The sequence below is a fragment of the Protomyctophum bolini genome, assembly GCF_963924005.1.
Source record: "Protomyctophum bolini genome assembly, chromosome: 24".
Taxonomy (NCBI): Eukaryota; Metazoa; Chordata; class Actinopteri; order Myctophiformes; family Myctophidae; genus Protomyctophum; species Protomyctophum bolini.
The window spans coordinates 19,725,737-19,745,145 of NC_137885.1; the positions used below are offsets into that span (position 1 = coordinate 19,725,737).

The 19,409-nt window shown below is 42.1% G+C and overlaps 1 protein-coding gene across 4 annotated transcripts in view; it reads right to left on the reverse strand.

Moving 5' to 3' along the window:
• Window positions 1–19,409, reverse strand: part of LOC308311943 (filamin A-interacting protein 1-like) — a 101,572-nt gene that overhangs the window by 68,339 nt on the left and 13,824 nt on the right. Inside the window, exon 1 of one of the 4 annotated variants that reach the window (XM_080758751.1) lies at window positions 10,577–10,597. The exons of 2 other annotated variants lie outside the window; for them this stretch is intronic. The gene's annotated coding sequence lies outside the window, so the exon portion shown is untranslated. Of the gene's footprint in view, window positions 1–8,215; window positions 8,239–10,576; window positions 10,598–19,409 lie in introns of those variants that run through there. One more of the 4 variants, XM_080758749.1, reaches the window with a different exon arrangement.

Sequence of the window (19,409 nt, forward strand, 5' to 3'; positions counted from 1 at the left end):
ACAGAGCCTTCATTAGTATCAGCGGTAACACCTGTGAAGGAAGTATGGAAGGGGCCCAAGTTCTTTCCAAAATGGCGTGTACTTGTGTATGCATAGAGTCTATTCCCGTCACACTGCAAGGCAAAGCACTACAGATATGTTGAGTGTAATTATTAGGTACCCAACTATCATCGATGATGTGTGTTTGGTCATGTCTGTCATTTGCCATTGCTGTAGAACGTCTAGAACTAAGAAGGTTCTCGCCTTAACGCAGAGCCACTCAAGTTATGTTTGGTCTACGGCAGTGGTGTAAAGTAACTAAGGACATTTACTTAAAGGGATATTTCACTTTAAAAAAAACGTTTGATAATTTTATCGTCTACTCGGGCTTATGTGAACACCCCAGACAGTTTTTAAGTTGCTTGATTCAGTCATTTTATATTTGATATTAATTTTAGCTGCCCCGTCCCCTTCCTATACAAGCCCATTATAATGTCAAATTCCATTTTAACCATGATCGATTCATCGAAAACACCCAACCTTTTTTCTGTTGACTGATTTTTTTAAGTGAAATATCCCTTTAAGTACTGTACTTTACTTCAGTAAACCACTACCACTATATCTCGGAGGCAATTATTGTACTTTTACACCTCCAATTATTTGAAAACTTTAGTTACTAGTTATTTGTAGATGTTTTTGTTTGATTATTATTACAAAACATACATTAACCACATCAGCCCTATATATATTTTCGACCATTTGAAAAAAAGCCGATCTACAAGCTCACAAGGCGTAGATCTGCTATTTTCAAAAGAGTATTTCTATTGTGCAGCATTGGTACTTTTACTTAAGTAAGAAATGTGAGTACTTTATCCACCACTGGATAATTGATGTGTGTTTGGTCTTACTGTCAAACGTATAGAGAACCTAAACTAAAGCTTCTCTCGCCTTAAACGCCACAGAGGCACTCAACTTATGTGTGGTCTGCGGTAGCCTCCCTGATAGCCATGCTCTTCACCTGGCCAAAGGTCCAAAGGATGATAACAATTCACAAGAGCACACACTTTGTGTGCTCTTAAGAGCACAGTAACTCCCTATTGAGTGCAATACATCTGAGTTGCATTTTTAAGGCAGAACATAGCACAAACAGAAAGGGACAATTTGTCTTCGTGGACGCTGAGTGAAAGCACAACGTGAAAGATGTTTGAAAATTGCTCTTGGCACCATCCTTAGCACAGAGGACTAACAAACACATTGACTCAAAAAAATGCTTGTGTGTGTACGCAATGTACGCACATAGTTCTTCTGTGAGCACATTGTGCTGTCAGCTTGGCAAAAGGTGTCGAGATGAGGAATTTGCCAAAACACCAGAAGTTTATTGGCAAACCGTATGAGGTAATAACCAGCCTCGGATAACCCCGCACTGCACTAATATGGGCTAGTTTCAGGGCTGTTGTTCCAACATACAGTACATCCTCCCCAATATACACGTCTGAGCACACAGTGAGCAATACACACTCATATCATCCTCCTATCAAAGAAAGTACAACTTTCTGGAAATGATGCACCCTTCTCTCTCAGAAAGCATAGCCCCGGCAAACACGTCATGGTTTTGTAGGTGTAGGAGAGTCTAATTAAAGTCCTGTTTGTACCTGTGCTTGTAATGATGAAGTAATAATGAAATCACAGAGCTGCCTGCAACTGCTTGTTTCCAAAGTACACGTACAGTACATACACACACACACGCATTCAACAACACTGTGAATGAATGTGTGACACATGTGCAAAACTGCACAGAGGATGACTTAATCGCCATGTCTTCTTGCTAATTCCTCTCGAAAGCCATGTGTCAAGCCAACGTTTCTAATCAAACCGGCTCAGGCCAACCCTCTTCTTTGTGTTTCGTGCTGTGAGCGTGGAGCCGTGCCAGAAGGTGAGGTTATGATTAACAGGTGCCTCCAATTCTTCGCGAGGGATTTAGGCGCAGATTTTGGCAGGGAGAGAACGTGGCACCTTGCAAACATTTATTCAAGCTATCGCATGTTTATACGTGAAGGGAGAATTGATGGTGCACTGATGTTTCATCTTAGGTATGCATGAGCTTCGGCACATTGGCATGTGTGACCACACACACGCACCCACACACCCACACACCCACACACCTACACCCACACACACACACACACACATACACACATGTGGGTGCATGCGTTGGGGGCAGCACATATAAGCAACACAATGTATTGTAACTTCCATGATGACTGAAGTAAAATATTGTGTTACTTTTACAAATGAGTTTGCTGTTACTGTTACTACTGTATGTCATTTTTAATTACTGTATATTATACAGTAAATAAAAATGACATACATATTTGGCATTGTCCAGCATGCCTCCTGTCTTGGAGACATGATCGGCTTCCAAGAATGGCCAACCCAACCAAAATTTGTCAAAGATTCTTGACCTTTGCACTGGTGCCTCACTGTTTTGTCTGTCTGTCTGTCTGTCTGTCTGTCTGTCTGTCTGTCTGTCTGTCTGTCTGTCTGTCTGTCTGTCTGTCTGTCTGTCTGTCTGTCTGTCTGTCTGTCTGTCTGTCTGTCTGTCTCTGTCTCTCAATTGTTTTACTACTATTCTATTGTATTTAGCTTGTCTTTGTTTTTATTTTCTGCATGTAAAGCACTTTGTGAGGTTTCTCTGTGAGAAGTGCTATATAAATAAAATGTACTTACTTACTCTCTCTCTCTCTCTCCTTCTGCTACCTCGTGGCCTCATTAAGTATTGAGAACTTGTTCTTTATGTCTCCTTTTCTCTCTCCTTCCTCTATACACCTCATGGCCTCATTAGGCAACAAGGACTTGTTCTGTCTTTGTTACTTTCTCTCTCTCTCTCTCTCTCCTCTACCTCCTGCGCTCATTATTAAGCAGCAAGGACCTGCCTGAAGCCAGCCAGCACCCAGCAGCAATGCTGTTACTGGAAACACTTGGCAAGTTTGAGAGATGTTGGCAGTTTGGACATGTCTAGCCAGGACCACCAAGGCTCGTCTGACCCAACGATTTGGGATCATTCAAAGGCTCATTCATTCATTCAGGGAAGGCATTCCTCCTAAATGAAACAGGCTAAACTATTCAGTCGTCGAGTCAATCAGTGACTCGCTCGCACACTACACGTCTTTTTCATTGTGGCCATGTCAACTTCTTCAACTTCAACTTGCGTTCATTGTCATGTCACAAGTTCACAAGAGTGGGTGGAATTATTCTCCGTACAAGCTTTTGTTTTTAAGCTTTTGTTTTTAAGTACACATAAGACATGGTTCAAGGTTGAAAATGAGGCAGGATATCAGTCTCTTGCGCAAGCAAGAGATATTTAGCAGCAGAGGTAGATAGATAGATGTTTTCTATGGTGAGCTCAGTGTTAGATAATCTTGTCTTGTGCTAAAGGTATTTGGCGTCTCAAAAGGCCAGAGCGAAGGTTTTGTGGATGACTTCACTCTCTTGCATGATGCATGCTGTATAAGGACAGGGGAGGGGAGGTCGTTAAAGTGTACGGGTCAAAAGGTGAGGATGCAGGTGTGCTGCCGAAGCACGCCTCTTCCTCTTGTTCTACCACACACACACACACACACGCACACACACACACACACAGTGCACACAAACAAGCACATACAACCCTGCACATGCACATGCAATATAAACACGAACAGCAAGTGCACATTCATACAGTACACGCATGAAAACACATGCACCCACTTATACAAAAAGGCACAGATGCACACAAAAAAAGGAAAAGCGCGCACACACACACACACGCATGCATATACACACAGACGCAGCGTCGGAGCTACTGCTAAATTACAGCTCAAATTCTTGAGGCCTTACATCAGCGGCCTGTGTCTGTCGGTATGATTGAGAGGAGGACTAAAGCAGATCAAAAGAGAGCGCGTGGGGGAAAGAAAAGACGCGGCAACGTGCAGATGAGGAGAGTAATAGCATATGCTTTACAGGCTAAGCAAAAAGGGCCTTTCAAGATAATGTGCTAATAGGCAGGTGCAGCCTCCATAAGCTGTTTAGTGTATACAAAATAACCCTAAGTGTAATTACTAAGCCTTTTTCAACGGAGCTGCAGTGTACTGTATATACTGTAGCAGAAGCATGCAGTGTATGGACATCGTCACCTCACCGTCTTACTGACAACGGTCATAAATGGTGATGCGCTAGGGGGTGCCATTGGGCCAATTGGAAAGGAGAAGTAGGCTATACAATTCATAATATTATTGGGCAAATAATAACCATTTTCAACCTAATGTTCATATTTTGGGCATGTCATTATTGTCAAAGTTTCAAAAAGAGCTAAAATTGCTGATCTACAAGCTCACAATTATATTACATCCAATCTATAAGCTATTGACGATTATAATTTTTTTCTTTATTAAGCCATTTCGCATTAGAGGTGCCACAGCTAGCTGATTTGAACGTTATCAACCAGTACTAGAGTAGGTAACTTATCAAGCCCATTTAATGGAGCCAGTTGTTGTCATCAGTCATTGTCCGACGCGGCGTTGGTCGCATTGTCCGACTATTACTAACCCTAAATCTAACTAACTATCACTAACTATGTTTTTGCTTCGGCGGCAGTAATTTCACTTTCGTGATTCCTAATCTACATTGCATGGTATGGATTAGTATCCTACTGGTGATTATGGGTTGATGGCATTCGAAGCGGGTGCCACCGCCTGAGGCCACGGCTATTTGGGGGAAAAGTTTGGGAATACCTGCTACGTATAGCTCACTTTGCTTGCTCTCAATTACCACTTCTGACCTAATGTGTCATATTCTGGAAGTAGCCATAAAGCCCTTTGAGGATAGAGTCTGTTTTCCTTTGCCAGTGGACTGTTTTTTTATTTTATATATTATTTATTTTGAGGGTTTTCTTTACATAGACACAAGGACACAAGGACAACACAGCAGACTTACATACAAGACTGTGGACTGTTTTACTTGGTCAAGGATAACCACTTTAGAACAGCAACAGTGCCATCTTTGAGCTCTGTGTTTGGCCTGAGTTTTCCGAAAGGAAAGATCTCTGCATGCTTGATGACGTACTGTAAATCGTCTTGAGTGTTTGCATGCTTCCAGGTACAGGGAATGTTATGAGAGCTATTTTGAGTCAAAAGTGGTAACATTGCTTAAATCTTCCAATTTCATTTCTATCCAAGAGGTTTAGTGGCATTAAGTAGCATGTTTACACATAGGCAAACTGTAATTTAAACAAACACCACCTGGGGTTGAAACCCTGTCTGTCCACAAGAACTCTTGTTGCACATCTCTCCGTTATGATGTGAAACAAGAGTCGGTGGTTAGATATGGCCAGTTTTGACCATAGCCTTAGTTGTGACTGAGTGACCTCAGGCCTTCTATGATTGTATTCACACACACACACACACACACACACACACACACAGACAAGCATATGCTATATATATATACTGTATATACTACACAGATGTACAACATTTATTTTAAATGATTAGCATTAAAGGGGAAATGGACAACATTGGGCCTCAATGTCCAGTACAATACAGGAAATGGATATAAATTTGCAACTTTTGCATCTTTCTGGGTATTGGGAGGCCATGGAGGATCCTGGAGGGGGTTAGTGTACGTGGGCTGCAACTGGAGTGCATGTGGCAGTTCAGTTCAGCGTGGGCGTGTGAGAACACAGTGGAGCTAGGCCGTGTAAAGTGAGATCAGATGTCGCTCATTTTTCACACCAAGGTTACAGGGATAAATGTGAGCACGGACAGAAGTGTGTGTCATACTTTTAAGTTATGGATACATTCATGCACGCACACACTCACACAGGAGGCAGCCCTTCACTTTGTGCCGTACCGCAAGCTTGTATACATCTGCTATTTTTGAACATATATTTTTTGTAAAATCTTGACTGATTTAAAAGGCATTTGTAATAATCAAATCAATTTAGAAAATTATTATTCAAAATGTGCAATTTAAACTTCCTGGTCTGTTTGGAGAAAGAAAATACTCCCACTGCAAATTCCCAAACGGGAATTCTAAACTTTTTTTGCATACTTTGCTAAGTGGCCATAAACGTGTGGCGCACAGGGAGCGCAAAGTCGAAAATAGTTCCACTTATGGACAATTTCACTACAAAGTGCTGCGAGTGCCGGAGGATATGCTGTTCTTTCCACTATAAATTCCCCAAATACCTATATAACACAGGACGGTTCCTACTTCGTCACGAACACTGTAGGAGTGAGCGGGTGTCACGATTGAGCCGCAGGTTTATTTTAATAACCCCCCCCCCCCAGTGAAATGTTTACAAGCAGTGCTTAGGTTGTCATGGCAATGAGGGAGCTGTAACCTCATCGGACCAAAGGGCCATAAACTCTGGCCGAGGAGTTTCCTGCTACAGTGTGCCACTATGACATCGCAGCTCCGGTTTGAACTGTGACGCAAAGGGGAGAAGACGTTTTGCGTCGGAGAAAGGTCTGCAACTGGCGGGATGGCCGCGGGCCGTATAACTCCTTTGAAAAGCGAACCTGGCGGGGTGGTGGAATGCTCCAAACCACGCCAGGTTGGAGGAAGCAATGTGGGGAGATGTTTTTCCGTACAGATGTGCTGCGGAGCATGCGGCTGTTAAAAGCTTTAAGATATGTGGTGATGACACGGACGCCACAGGCTCCTCTACATGTTAGCTGTTAAAATGTCTTGTCTCTCACAGAGCATTTGTATATCAACACCTCCTTCCACGGCTCTCCAAGACCACGCTAGCTATCCATGAGAGTCTTTTAAATATCCATGACCGCGCTGCACTCAGCGAGTGTAAAAAGAGAAAGATGGATGGCACATTATTACACCTGTGTTTATCAGTGGTGGGAAAAAAGTACTTGAATGTTTTACTTAAGTAAAAGTATCAATAGTGTCTGCAATGTAGTACATTGTACTCAGTTACAAGTAAAAGTCTGGAATTCAAAATGTAAATGAAGTAAAAGTACAAAAGCATGTACTTCAAGTACCAAAAGTTAAATTGCTCACTATGCACAATGTCTCATTTAACGTTTAAAATGTATACAAATATTTTGAAAATAGCCAAATTACAATAATAAAAATACAGTATTTGCCTCTGAGATGTAGTGGAGTAGAAGTAACGGTATTGGAAAGTCTCAAGTAAAATATAAATACCTCAAAATTGTCCTTAAGTACAGTACTTACGGTACGTCAATCTACTTAATTACTTTCCACCACTGTTATCATGCCTGTGTTTATACGATCCGACAGCATTGGTGTTAATTCGACACTTTTTGATAACCAGTATTGCTCGAGGAATGTCCGTCCGTCTCGGAGCCAGATCGGCTCTTTGAGTCAACAAACACGTGCTGTAGAGTCAACACTGGGCAACTCGACACATACTGTAACGACACTGACGAATGGACATTTAATAATGCCGGAGAAACTTCCGCTGCCAGAACCGGATTTACACGCCGGCCTCTTTGACACGGCGGGGGTCACGTTGAATCACAGCTAGTGATTTGGCCTTTCCACACGCAGCCATACCCTGGCTCTCCGTCCTCGGTCAATGACGGCCATGCTCAACCACCTATTTACTTATAATCATACAATCAATAGACAAAATAGCTGGTCTAGAAGCTCGGGTCGCGATGCGTTGTGAGTGTAGTTTGAAAATAGTTTTGACTAAATTATAAAAAATGATTCTGACAATTTGCCGATATAATGACAACCCAAACCAAACAGTCGGTTGGATTAGTTAATGTGTTGTCAACACATGCAATAATAACAACATAATGCAAGGCCTTATTATTTGTCTGTTGAACATTATTAAGCATTAGAACAGTGACTGTAAAGAAAGAGAGACTACAACCAAAAACGGCGGTCATTATAAAAGAGCGGGGGCTGAAGTGAATATACTTAATGTAGGAGCAGCTGTTTTATAATTTTACAGCAGATTACATGCAACGTGATTAACAACAACAGCTGGAGGAAGGAAGGGATTAATGCAAGAGAATAGTCTCTGTATTAGAAAACCTCGAGTAGTATTAGTGTTTAGCATGTTATTTAAAATCTTCCATATGTCCTTTTTGAGAGAGCGAGGGGGAGAGGGGGGGTGGAGAGTCAGAGAGAGAGAGAGAGAGAGAGAGAGAGAGAATCAGTTGCTATTCACACAGCGCCAACAGCTAGGCTGTGGTGGAAAAAGTATACTCACATTTTGTACTTGGGTATCAATACTGCAATGTAGAACTATACTCCGTTACAAGTAAACGTCTGGAATTGAAAATGTACAAAGTAAAAGTACTCATTGTGCAGAATGTCCCATTTCAAGTTTTCGAATGTATAAAAATCTTTTGAAAATAGAAAATCTACAAGCTCACCATGTGTCACTATGTGACGCATTGTGAGCTTGATCTGCTATTTTCAAAAGATTTTTGAGGTTAATGTATGTTTTCTAATCAAAATTAAAATCTCCAAAGTAACTACAGACACACAGGCAGGCAGACAGATGGACGGACGGACGGGCAGGACAGAGAGAATCCACAGGCCCAAATTAGACACAAAGCCCCCCCTCACAAACACAGCCAAGACAAACATTATGAATCTGTTTACAATCTCACAGCTCATCCAAGCAGTGGGACGACGATGTAAGCCGGTTGAGAGATTTGTCTACGTGCACACGTACGATGGACTTAAACACTGACTCAGTAAACACACACACGCACTTGCATATGAGTGCATGACACACTCACTCATGCCCTGAGTAGACACACACACACACGAACGAATGCACAGACACACACGCACGCGCATCGGGTTGTTTGTCAAGATCTCTGACCCTGTGTGCTTATGTTGTGAAGGACTGTTGCCATGGAATCGTCTATCTCATGACCTCACCGCTGGCTCCGATTGCTGCTGTGTGTGTGTGTGTGTGTGTGTGTGTGTGTGTGTGTGTGTGTGTGTTCCGTCTAATATTATTGGAGAATAGTAGCATAACTACGAGTTCACATAGCTTGTAGATCTGCTATTTTCAAAACATCCTGAAATGGCCTTTAACACTTTTAATACTGATTATACTATAGAAGGAAAAAAAATGTCATAAGTGTCAAAAGTGTCATAATAGCTACATTTTGAGGTATTTGTATTTCATTTGAGTATTTCCAATTTCCAATACTTTTACTTCTACTCAGCTATACATCTCAGAGGCAAATATTGTACTTTTACTCCACTACATTTATTTGAGCAATACCCCCAGAGTCTCCCGAGAGACTCGCTAGGACAGATACAACGACAGTGACACAGATGCAGAGAAGGCTCAAACAACCCACCTTGACTCAAAAACACCAGAGTAAGGCCAAGTGTGGACAAGGATGGATGTATGCACACCGCACAGACTTATAGTCTGGTGAGACCGTACGTAGGAGGACCCTAGGCACTTAGAGGTCCGAGAGACCTCTCAGTGCCTGCAATCCCCCAAGAACACACAAGGCAGGTGGAGCCTCCGGTTGGCTCTGGCATAGAGAAACAACAATAGCTGGAAGCCTGGATGAGAGGGGCAGTGATTTGGCCAATCACTGCTGGCCCGCCAACTGGAGAGTGTTGTGGTTAAGTGTCGAAACACTCTAAGAAGGTTGGAGACCACCTGATGACCTCTCTTCCAGGCCAAGGCTTTATTATAGATGGATTATAATCGCTTCTTTGATGTATTTACAAACTAACCACTTCAAGCCCTGTACATTTCGGCCATTTGAAAATAGCCGATCTACAAGCTCACAATGCGTTTTATACATTTGAAAACATGCATAAATTAGTACATTTTGAATTCTGGACTTTTACGTAACGGAGTATTTCTACAGTGCAGTACTGATGCTTTTACTTATTAAGTGAAAAATTTGAGTACTTTTCCAACCACTGCCATTGCGTATAAAATATCCAAAAGAGAAATGTGTTGACTGACTGTAATAACACAGACTGTGTGAGTGAGTTGTCTCTACTCTGTGCTGAGGACATTCATATTGAACACTGTCACCAGAATGACAAAACAACGAGTGTTGCCATGACACCGACTCGTTCGGGAGTTCATTCATCGCTGAACCTTTTGCACAGTTCATTTCTAAATGGAAGCATGCAGCCACGCACTCAAACGGTAGCACTTAACGAACTGAAGTCTAGACCGCATGATCTGCCACTTCACCCTATTTTAAACCGCAACAACTCATTAAGCTTGTTGAAATGCATACAAAAAGGTCCATACAATATGTATTTTCAACAGTTTTAAAAAGATGCACGAGCACACACACGGCAGAAATAGCCCATGGGAATCTGGTCAACTAAGTACTGTATATAGTGGTTTTTTGTGTTTTTTTTTAGAATATGATATGAAACATATGTGAAACGTATTTGTTGTATGGGCATCGGGGTATGCCATGTGCATTCACATGTCACAGACCAGACTTCTATCTTTAAACCTGCCTTGTGTGCTCTCATCATGTCAGTCTCGGAACATGCCCCGGACATGCCCGATATTACATTTAATACCAACTCTCCACTTTCCTGCCTTGGCAGGTGCACTCACGCTCCATGTCATCAGCTTGTAACCTGGTCTCCCTTGCAGGCAGCAGGTGATTATGAGAGGAAGAAAGAAAACCTTGAGGCCTGGCTGAGGGTTCGACTGTGCCAGGGTCTGGGGTGAGTCACTTCATACAGAATCTGTCATTTCTGCATTTCATAACGGACAAATATGACTGGGTGGGGGGGGGGGGGGGGGGGGGTCATAAAGTTCACTGTATTCCTGAAGAGGCTCGATCGTCCAATGCATAGATGAGACATGAGACTCTTGACAAAATGTTGACAAGTCTTCTTTTATAGAGGTCCCCGTAACAGAATCTGGGGTCCTTGACATGAGAATAACTGATATTTATCTGCCTCTTGGCCAGTTCACAGTTCACACTTTCAATGTCTCAATGGGGTTATTTTTTCCTGGTTAAAGGTTACAATAAAAGAGCAGCATTGTGGGTTCAAGTCATGTGCGCTAGAATTCCTGGAGTTATTGGAGTTCAACAGGTGGAACCAGGATCTGGGTTAGAGAAGACATGACAAATGTACACCTTATATTATGCTTAAACAAACAGATACAGATAATGGACAACATTTGGACTAGTATTATTGCCACACAGTATCAGTGGTGGGAAGAATGAATGAATGAATGAAGTACATTTACTTAACTGAGGTATTTATACTTTGCTTGAATATGTCACATTGTATGTACTTTTACTCCACTACATTTCAGAGACAAATATTGTACTTTTACTCCACTACATTTATTTGAAAACTTTAGTTACTATAGTTACTTCTAGTTTTTGATTATTATTTCAAAACACACATGAACCACTTCAGCTATATATATATATATATATACATTTCGGCCATTTGAAAATTGACAGCCCCGGTCCGAAATATTCACACCTCCCACTTATCTGATCTGTCTGGAGCTGTTGCATGAAAGAAAATTGCCGATGTACAAGCATTGTGAGGTCGTAGATGTACAAGCATTGTGAGGTCGTAGATGTACAAGCATTGTGAGGTCGTAGATGTACAAGCATTGTGAGGTCGTAGATGTACAAGCACTGTGAGGTCGTAGATGTACAAGCATTGTGAGGTCGTAGATGTACAAGCATTGTGAGGTCGTAGATGTACAAGCATTGTGAGGTCGTAGATGTACAAGCATTGTGAGGTCGTAGATGTATACAAGCATTGTGAGGTCGTAGATGTACAAGCATTGTGAGGTCGTAGATGTACAAGCATTGTGAGGTCGTAGATGTACAAGCATTGTGAGGTCGTAGATGTACAAGCATTGTGAGGTCGTAGATGTATACAAGCATTGTGAGGTCGTAGATGTACAAGCATTGTGAGGTCGTAGATGTACAAGCATTGTGAGGTCGTAGATGTACAAGCATTGTGAGGTCGTAGATGTACAAGCATTGTGAGGTCGTAGATGTATACAAGCATTGTGAGGTCGTAGATGTACAAGCATTGTGAGGTCGTAGATGTACAAGCATTGTGAGGTCGTAGATGTACAAGCATTGTGAGGTCGTAGATGTATACAAGCATTGTGAGGTCGTAGATGTACAAGCATTGTGAGGTCGTAGATGTACAAGCATTGTGAGGTCGTAGATGTACAAGCATTGTGAGGTCGTAGATCTGCTTTTTTATACATTTGAAAACGTAAAATTCTGCATAATGAGTACTGTCTGCTTTTGGTACTTTAACTGTGTGGACCGGATGGTGAAAGATGTACGTGCTTCCCCGTTTGGAAATGCCACGGTCAAAGGTCAAATCTCTTTCACAACAACAAAATGTGAAAATATGATCCATCTGTTCCTCACTGTGTGAATAAAAGAACCCCCCCCCCCATGCTCATGGAGCATGACCCATGCATGCAACAGCTCCAGACAGATCAGATATGTGGAGGTGTGAATATTTCGGACCGGGGCTGTCACCGTCACAAGCGGCGGAAACAAATCACTGTGACTCCGGCTCCCGATGTGATACCAGTGGTGTAAAGTAACGTACTGTAAGTACATTTACTTAAATGCTGTACTCCAGTACAATCTTGAGGTATTTGTAATTTACTTGCATATTTCCAATTTCCAATACTTTTACTTCTACTCCACTACATCTCAGTGGCAAATATTGTACTTTTACTCCACTACATTTATTTGAAAACTTTAGTTACTTATAGCCGATCTACAAGCTCACAACAAGATTTTTATATATTTGATAACTTGAAATGGGACATTCTGCATAATGAGTACTTTTACTTTTGGTACTTTAAGTAGGCCTACATTTTGAAATCTGGACTTCTACTACATTGCAGTATTGATTTACTTAAAAAAACTACTTTTTAAACTTAAAAAAATACTTTTTCCACCAGTGCGTGATACAACGTTCCCTCATCCTTCCCTGTCCTCTCTGCGATCGGCTAAGCATGCGCACAATTTCAATTTACAATTTAGGCATTTAATATGTTATAACAGACGCTCTTAATCCAGAGTGATTTATAGTGAGCAAGAACAAAAAATACATTATACATAAAAGTAGTAGTCATGACTCATACTTAAGCTAAGAGCCTAACAGTGGAATCTCTATATAATGAAACTATGCGTATAGAGTGCTATGTCTAGTATAAAATGCTATCTAAGTTACATAAGTCGAGCCCGTATGGTCGTCGAGGCTAGGGCAAGTATGCTGCGGCAAGACACAACATTCAATCTGACACGAGTGTGTCTGCATTTTATCCGTCATGTTATCTGCTTTGGCTCCATTCCTTGGACGCTTGCACAACTCTCATGGATCATAAATCAGTTGTTCTGATGTTGTACGTGTCACTTAAAGACAGGCTGGGTGCCAATTATAAGGCATCCATGACCGCTAGCCAGGTCATCTAGGCACAGCAGCACAGCACAGTACAGAAGGACCAGTTCAGACCAGACCGTTAGAATGGCCTGGTCCGACACTGACACATCTGTAGTGGTGTAAAGCAACTAAGTGCATTTAAGTACAATTTTGAGGCATTTGTACTTTGCTTGGGTATTTCCAATTTCCATTACTTTGACTTCTACTCCAATTCATCTCGGAGGCAAATATTGTACTTTTACTCTACTACAATTATTTGAAATTATTAGTTACTATAGTTACTTTGTAGATTTTGATTTTTTATATATTTTATTGTTAAAAAAAATACAGTAAGTTTACCGCTTAAGCTCTATATGCATTTCGGCCATTTGAAAATATTGTTATACATTTGGAAAGCTTGAAATTCTTTCATTCTGCATGAGTACATTTTGAATTCCGGACTTTTACTTTGTAACGGAAGAGTTCTACACTGCAGTGTTGTTGCTTTTACTTACTGTGACTAGTACTTTTCCCACCCCACTGCCCGTCAGCTTCTTTATGTTATTGAACCAGTAGAAATAAGTGCAGGCTGACCATCCATCCGTCCATCCACCTCGGCTCCTACAACGCTTATATGGCGTTACTGAGTGTGGCTCAATCACAACAACAACAACACCCATGTTCTTGCTTGAGCCTACATAATTATGATACTGTAAAAAGAGGAAAAAAAATATCAAAAGTATCTCATTGAAAATCTATTTTAGACCCTGGAAATAGATTCCCCCAAATGTATTCTACACACGTTGTTGTGTGCCAAAAATGTATTTTCCCCACCCTTTTTTATTATATATATTTGTTTTTACATATTATTTTGAGCAGCATCATAGTTGTTGTTTTTTGGCCAGAAACTGCTCCTACTTAGCCAGCAGATGGCAGCAGTTATCTTTCAATGTGGACATAATTATATTATCTCTTAACCTAGCCAGATAGTACAGACTTTATAGCATTAAACTATCCAGTTATTGTCAGTTCATTCTATCCTGGCCGATTTCCAGTTAAGTTGCAAAGACTGTCGCAAGAGAGCGATAAAGACAGCTAGGAGAAGAAGACTGCAGAGTTTTATGCATGAGCTATACCTCAATGTCAGCTTATAGCGCACTGCGGAAACCTTGTTCCTCACACACAAATAGTCCCAGGTTCACAGAGAAGCAGGTCAGGTTTTGGGTTGGTAGAATGGAGACGGAGCTGAGGAGCCTGGTGCTGATTTATAGGAACAGGCACGCAAAGCAGCCGCCGCAGTGGTGGGGGAAAAAAAGTACTCAATAATTCTACTTTATATGTAAAAGTATCAATACTGCAATGTAGAACTACTCCTTTACAAGTAAAAATTCGGAATTCAAAATGCACTTCAGTAAAAGTACTAATGTATTGGCATCAAAATGTACTTAAAGTAAAATAAATAGTAAAAGTATACTCACTTCACTATGCAGAATATCCCATTTAAAGTTTTCAAATGTATACAAATCTTTTCAAAATAGATGCGACACAGTTGTTAGCTTGTAGATTCGCTATTTTCAAATGGCCGAAATGTATAATAGGGCTGAAGTTGTTAATGTATATGTTTTCTAAAACAAATGCATTGTCCTAGGGTTGCATTATTAGAGTTTATTTTTTACAATAAAAAATAAATCAATTATAAATATAGCTGCAAGCAGCGATAAGACGTGGCCAAGCCATAGTGTTGGAGACTGGAGATGACGTCACTTTTTTTTAAGTTACGCTGAGGGGGTTGTCTGTCAACGCTCTACTCCCACATTAGCAGGGTCTCTAGACTCTTCCGCACGAATGAATGGAAATGTGATTTCAAGGGGGAGTGTTTATCTCCAACGTCATTCGTCAGGAGTGGATAGAGTGGATCATATAATAATTCATACAATCATATAATTGGGAGATTTAAAGGTCAGAGGCCCTTTGACGAATCACTGAGCTTCAGTTCTTTACCGTTTCCCATGACCCTCTACCATATTGCCACATTTTTGTGGCACAGAACTGCCATAACTACCTGGAAAATGTTGCGGAAGAACAAAAAACTGTAGAAAAACAATAGGCCCCCCCTCGGGCTCGGCCCCTAATTATTAATATAATTATAATTGTGTTATGGCCCACATTGTTGCAAGCAAGCATTGCTGTGCACTTGCATGGTGTAACTATTGTAATTTGACAAAATGTGAGCTTACTTTCAAAAACATATGTCACCACCCAAAAGTGGTTGCATGTTTTCTTGCTATAGGTTGGTTGGTGTAGCGGTCAGCTTGACCTTGCGGCCATTCAGGGCCCGGTGTTTACGACACTCTTAAGTTTATGAGCAGCATACAGGGTCATTCGCTACTACCACTGAAGTATATCCGATTACATGTAACAGAGAAATAAAGATGAAAAACTAATTGAGAAATTGAGATGGAGGGAAAAAATAAACACTGCATGTAAAGCAGTGGTTCTCAAAGTGGTGTCCGGGGACCCCCAGGGGCAATTTAGGGAGTTCCAGGGGGTTCCCTGCAGCAAAATGATAGTTAGGAACCAAATGGACCCTCATGCATGGGACTGTAACTCTGAGAGTGTACAAATGGACTGGGTCCATTTGGTTCCATTAGTTAATTTAACATGGGGTTTCTCAATATAAATTGGGGACCCAGAGATAGAAATGCCGTTAAATGGGTGTCCGTCCTAATGTAGCCTAATGCATGTCACAATGGGGGTCCTTGAAATGAAAGCGCTTGAAAATCACTGCTAGACCCTGGCCAGCTGGGGCAAAATCACTGCTAGACCCTGGCCAGCTGGGGCACCTGATGGAGGGGAAAGGAATAACGTGTTCCTTCCACGCGCTTTGTTTGGCCGGGGAAACTCCCCTCTGTCAGGTGAAAAGAAGCAGCTTAGACCCCTCATGCATAGAAAGAAGCATGAGGTCAGTCCAGGTTGGCAGAGGGAGTGTAGTGCCCAGGATTACATTAGATAATTGACACTGGGTGAAAAAATGGGATGCAAAATCGTGGGATAAAAATTATAATAAAAAAAGAAAGACAATCACTGAAAATCAAATTAATTCCATAAATTAGAATAGTATAGGGAAAATAATTAATTTAACTCTTGAGAGTGTACAAATAAAGTGTGTACACTCTCAGAGTTACAGACCCATAAGGGTCCATTTGGTTCCAAACTATCATTTAGCTTCCCCCCACTTTGGGAACCACTGGCTTACACTACACTACAGGGTCATGAGAGCTGCGTGAGCTTGTCCTCATTTTTCACCATTTCATGTACATACAACAGGAAAGGGAAAGTTTAGAGTTGTCATGCACTGTATATATCAATCAACTAGCCATATATAGGAAAAAAGGAAATCAACCAGGTGCTCAGTGGAGGTAGTCTGGCTAATAAGCCAGACTAATATCACACAACACTGTCGCGGGCAGGCAATTTATTTTTGCCATCGGCTGTTTCGGTCTGGCTTATTAGCCAGGCTACAGTGGAGGTACAAAAGTTAAGAAGGTATACCGTTGGTGCTTCAAGGATCAACGGGTATAGGAACATGCATGCCCTGATGAAGAGTCGAAAGATTGTACGTCCGCCCTCTCCTCCTTTAGTTTTTTTGTACTTTTTCATAGTGCTCAGATCAACCCTCTTTCTTTAACTATCCATTATATAGTCTATTTTGCATTTATATAGCGCCTTTATCCAAGGCGCTTTACATAGATTGTACATTACATTCACTCGTTCACACGCCAATGGCAGAGGAAACCATGCATGCACAAGGCACCGCCTGTACATCGGGAGCAATTAGGGGTCTTGCTCAAGGACACTAACGCTGGGGGAGCCACTGCCACCCAGAGGCCACACTGTACCCCTGAGCCACTGCCACCCAGAGGCCACACTGTACCCCTGAGCCACTGCCACCCATAGGCCACACTGTACCCCTGGTGCCACTGCCACCCAGAGGCCACACTGTACCCCTGAGCCACTGCCACCCAGAGGCCACACTGTACCCCTGAGCCACTGCCACCCATAGGCCACACTGTACCCCTGGTGCCACTGCCACCCAGAGGCCACACTGTACCCATGAGCCACTGACCCCCATAGGCCACACTGTACCCCTGAGCCACTGCCACCCAGAGGCCACACTGTACCCCTGAGCCACTGCCACCCAGAGGCCACACTGTACCCCTGAGCCACTGACCCCCATAGGCCACACTGTACCCCTGAGCCACTGACCCCCAGAGGCCACACTGTACCCCTGAGCCACTGCCACCCAGAGGCCACACTGTACCCCTGAGCCACTGCCACCCAGAGGCCACACTGTACCCCTGAGCCACTGACCCCCATAGGCCACACTGTACCCCTGAGCCACTGCCACCCATAGGCTACATTGTCTACATATATAATTCAGGGGTGGGCAACTTTGACGATGGAGAGGGCCACTATATTTCCACCCTCACTCCAGAGGGATTAGGGTTATATTATGTTCAGGGCTGGACTGGCCACAGGACGTACCGGGCATATTCCCGGTGGGCCGCGACTGTAGGATTAAAAAAGGAAAAAAACACCAGGAAAGGTCCGGGCGTGCTGCCATTCTGCCAGTGCCATCATGATAATTTCACTGTACCTGTATCAGTGAGTGACAAATAAACCCTCTACAAAGGGTTGTGTAGTTGTCTGTCGGTTTGTATCATTTATGTTGTTCTGTAAAGTGGTGGTATTAGGGCTTGTTTGTGTGTGTGCATCGACGGAGCGGGCCGTAGAGTTTCTGCTATCTGTGCGCTGGTTGTGGTGGGCCGGTCTGGGCCAAATTCACGCGAAAATGACCAGGACGAATTTTTGTCCCTGTCCACTGTGTCCAGCCCTGGTTACAGGATGTTAACTTTATGAACTAAATACAAATACATTGGACATAAAAAAAAAGGCAATAACATTTTAATACCACTCATTAAGCTACTAATTTAGACTGAAGTAATTAAAGCGGGTCATGTTTGCATGTTTGGATTTGTAAATCAATAATAGGCTATATCAGTATTCTGATATTAACCTGCGGGCCTCATTATGTGATGTTGGGGGCCGCGTGTGGCCCCCGGGCCGCCAGTTGCCCATATGTGAGCTAGACTACTGACCCGTCAAAGGCAGATGGGCCATTAGTGATAATGTCATTATACTAGTCCCTACTACGGGTTAGTGGTGGCTAACAAGGTTACTTTCAAAGTGCAATCTGTTACAGAAGACTGATTATCATCCCCATCCCCTTAAACTGTGTGATCAGTGGTTTAATCTGCTGGGTTGCTTCGAGTCATTGAGGTTATCTGATTGCTTTTATGGAAAAAAAAAAAATCATTGAACGTGAACGTAAATAATGTGAATATTGTCTGAATTCAGTGATCAGCATGTCGTGTGATTTTGTTATCAATTTTGCAGCGTGCAACACTTAATTGTGATCCTATATTCTCAAAAAGTATTCATTATTTTCTCAGTAGATGACCGATTCTTGTTCTTGACTTTAATCCCATTCCATGTAATCTGTTACTGCACAGAGGAGAACCTCATGACCCTATAGGCTAATAAAGTAAGCACTCCACCTTTTACGTTAATATCATGGTTAGTTGCTCATGCTACGCATTCTATTCTATATATATATATATCAAATGGCTGAAAGGCTATAAGAAAGGCTAGATGGTTCGCCCGTGCTGCTGGTCAATGGAGAGTGACGTTGCCACATGGCGGCTATCTTGCTACACGTAGCTCGCCCACTCATAACATTGTCTATGTGGCATGTACTTTGTAATAACCCTAACTTGCTCAATTTTCAATCTATTTTCAAAACGGCTTGGTTATTGTTATAACCATCAAATGACATTGCATAATTAAAATGGACTTTCATAAAAAATTATATTAAGCAGATACTGTAGTGTAAGCATCCTGAATCATAGCCGCGTTGATAACGCTTGTAATAAACCAGACGTTTGTAAATCCGT